This window comes from Pristiophorus japonicus, unplaced genomic scaffold, assembly GCF_044704955.1.
Source record: "Pristiophorus japonicus isolate sPriJap1 unplaced genomic scaffold, sPriJap1.hap1 HAP1_SCAFFOLD_42, whole genome shotgun sequence".
Lineage (NCBI taxonomy): Eukaryota > Metazoa > Chordata > Chondrichthyes > Pristiophoridae > Pristiophorus > Pristiophorus japonicus.
This window is the reverse complement of record NW_027254090.1, coordinates 2,656,668-2,660,350: the sequence shown is the minus strand read 5'-3', so window position 1 is coordinate 2,660,350 and position 3,683 is coordinate 2,656,668. Positions and strand designations below refer to the sequence as shown.

The 3,683-nt window shown below is 41.1% G+C and overlaps 1 non-coding gene across 1 annotated transcript; it reads left to right on the top strand.

Annotated features, from left to right (window-relative positions):
* Window positions 1–412: 412 nt before the first annotated feature.
* Window positions 413–484, top strand: trnat-cgu (transfer RNA threonine (anticodon CGU)). The gene has a single exon. It is a non-coding gene; the product is annotated as a tRNA-Thr (tRNA).
* Window positions 485–3,683: the final 3,199 nt, after the last annotated feature.

Here is a 3,683-nt window from a genome sequence, read left to right as displayed (position 1 = left end):
CATCGATTCATAGAATTGTTTCAGCATGGATGAAGGCAGTTCGGCCCGTTGAGCCCGTGCTGACTCTCAGCTCGTCTTACCACCCTGTTATTTCCCCGTAGCACTGCAGATTCAATATTAACCCTCAAAATGGAATTGGATAAATGCTTCAAGAGGCACATTTTGCAGGGCGTTGTGGAAAGATCTGGGAATAATTGGATAGCTCGTTCAAGAGTACGATGGACCAAGTACTCTCCATCGGTATGTATGATTTTATGAAATTTTTTATGATAGTTTCAAATAAATGGCGCTGGTCATTTGCCCGTTCCATTTTCCCACTTTATGTCTTTGCATATGCGTCTGTGTTTGTACAACCGAATTGAAATGATGTGGGATTCGGTAACAATACGACGCCAGTCACACAGTTCATCAGGGCGCGGTGGCCAAGTGGTAAGGCGTCGGTCTCGTAAACCGAAGATCATGGGTTCGACCCCCATCTGTGCCGATCGATATTTTATCACTTTAAATGTCATATTTTGAAGCTTTTTCCTTTTTCACTATCAAAACACTTCATAATTTTGAACTAGCGCCATATATCGCCTCTTAACATTTTCTATTCTAAGGAGAAAAATCCCAGCTTCTCCAGTCTCTTCGTATAAATGAGGTCCCCAACTCTGGCAGTATTCTAGTAAATGTATTCTGCACCCTCTCCAAGGGCTTGACTTCTTCCCTGAAGCGTGTTCCCCACGCAACATTCCAGCTAAGACCTCATAAGTGTTTTATAATTGTTTAGCATAACTTCCTTGTTTTTAGACTCTATTCGTCTATTAACAAAGGAAACATCCCCATGTCTTCCAAATCCTGCCCCCTCTTTAAAATTGTACGTTTAGAGTTGGTTAATACAATACAGGGAGCAATATGACTGGTTTCAGGATCATTGATATCCACAGGCAGATGCTTAAATGGGGATTTAAATTTTCATGTATAAATCTGGCCCCGTTAAAATTGTATCATTAATTCACATTGCCTCTCCTCATCCTACCAAAATGTTTCACTTCATAATTCTCTGCGTTAAGTTACATCTGCTATGTGTCTGTTCATTTCACCAATCGGTTATTTTCAATCTCCCTCTTTGTACCACTTACTATCTGCTTTGTGTCCCTTTGCTCTTCTTTGTACCTTTCCCATTCACCAGGGTCTGTGCTATTTTTCGCATTTGTGTCCGTTTACAGTGGTCCGTTACCTCTTTAGTCGTCCATGCCTGTTTTCTTTGGCCCCTCAGGGGGATAAATTGATTTTTTATTACTTTTAATTATTTTTAACACCTCCTGTCGTTTTACCAATAACAGATTTTTCCCAGTGTATTCTGGAAAGTCTCTCTCTCAGCCCCTTGAAGTCGGTCTTGCAGAAATCTAGATTGGTAGTAGCTGTTTCATGTATCTCCCTGTCAAACGTTACGTTGAAGTCGATCATGTTTTGATCGCTATTAAATACATTTTCTCTTACCCTTTGGCTGTTGAATAAATCCGGTCGTTACTCATTACTAAATGTAAATTGGCATGCCCCTTGTTCGTTCTGGAACATATTGTTATAGAACTAGCCCGGACACACTCATGAAATTCACAATTTTTCTGACAGGTGCTAGTCCGATTATCCCAATATATATGAAAATTTAAATCACATATTAAAACCACAATGTCTTGAATACACGCTTGTCTAATCTCTACATATATACATTCTATTGCTTCACAGCTGCGACTAGGGGGTATATATACAACTTCCACTATTGTCTTAAATCCTTTCCTATCTCTTAATTCTACTCATAAAGTCTCCACGTCCGGCTTACTTGTAGTTAGATCCTCGCTTAGAACTGAATCATAGAATCATGATTATTTACAGCAGGGAAGAAGGATATTTCGGCCCATTCGGTCAACGCCGGCCAACAAAGAGCTACCCAGAGGAATCCCATGTTCCAGCTTTTGGTCCGTAGCCCTGTAGGTTATTGCATTTCAAGTGCATATCCAAGCGCGTTTTAAATGCGGTGAGGGTTTCTGCCTCTCCCATCCTTTCAGGCAGTGAGTTCCAGACTCCCAACTTGCTCTGGGTGAAGCCACTACCCGTCAATTCCCCTCTCAACTTGCCACCAATGACTTTAAATCTATCTCCCCTATTTGTTGACCATTGTGATCAAAAATATAGTTCCTTCCCATCCACTCTCTTTCGGCCCCTCAGAATTATGAACACATCAATAATGTTTCCCCTCAGCTCCCAATGTTCCAATGAAAACAAACCCAGCCTATCGAATCATTACACATAGATAAAATTCTCCAGTCCATGCAACATCCTCGTAAATCTCTTTTGCACCCTCTCTCGTTCAATTACATCTTTCCTATACTGATGTGTACGCAGTACTCTAGCTGTGGCCCAAATAATGTTTTACATAGTTCAAGCATAACTTCACTTGTATTGTACAATATACCTCGGCTAATAAAGGCAAGTATGCTGCATGCCTACTCAACGAGCACGTTTTCTTTGCATCTTGAAACGGAGACAATGATGAAATATTACAACAAAAACAACAACTTGCATTTATGTAGCGCCTGTAACATAGTTGGACTTCAGAGGGTGCTCCACAACAGCTTAAATAAAATTAAATAACGCTGACACCGAGCCACATAAAAGAGAAATTATGGCAGTTGCCCAAAACTTGGTCAAAGAGGTCGGTTTTAAGGAGCATAAATCTTGACATCTTTTTGAAAGACTGTAAGCCCAGAATATTAATCAGTGTTATTTCCTCTAGGTCTGAAAGTTGCGAGATGTTGGTTTTGAAATGGACTCATAGGTGCCGAATTCATGATATCATATAGGATATTCAGTGCAAAAACCGGCTTTTCGGCCCAACCTGTCAATGTCGACGTTGTTGTCCACTGGAGCATCCTCCCCTCTTTCCGCATCGAGCACTATCAGCATAGCCCTCCATTCAGTTGTCCCTCATTTATTTATCTAACGGCTCCTTACATGCATCTATAATATTTGATTCCACCTGTCTGGTGGTAGTAAGTTCTACATTCTTACCACTCTCTGGCCAAAGAAGATTCTTCTTAATTCCAAATTTGATTTGTTGCTGATTTTTCTAAAATGATGGTCTCTCGTAATACTCTTCCCCACAAGTGAAAACACTCTGTATCTACTCTGTCAAAACCTTTCAGGATATTAAAGCGCTCTATTAGGTCACCCCTCAGACTTCTCGTTTCAATACAAAATAAATTAAGCCTGTCGATTCTTTCCTGATAGTATACGATCTTCTCCGCACCCTATCCAGAGCCTCGCTATCTTCTTTTTAATATGGCGACCAGTATTGAACGCAGTACGCCTAATGTGGTCTAACTGTAGAGAGTTCTGCATTTGGTCTGTTTTGAAAACGGCGTGTCCAGCTGCCTGGTCTATTTAAAAGGGGCCCGCACCTCATTTTTTGAGGAGACATTTCACAGCCATCCTGTAGTAACTAAACGCCGTTTGCTTACAGAAGCTGATAGTACATTTTCAACATTGTCGATCTGGGTGCAGAGACAGGACACGTCGTGAAGGGGACATTTTGCAGCGTAGTTCTGTACGGATGCAAAAAGAAATGGAATAGCCGAGTTGTGCTAGATGGCAGAGGAGAGGTTAAGGCAATGGACTGCTAATCGATTATGCTCATCTAC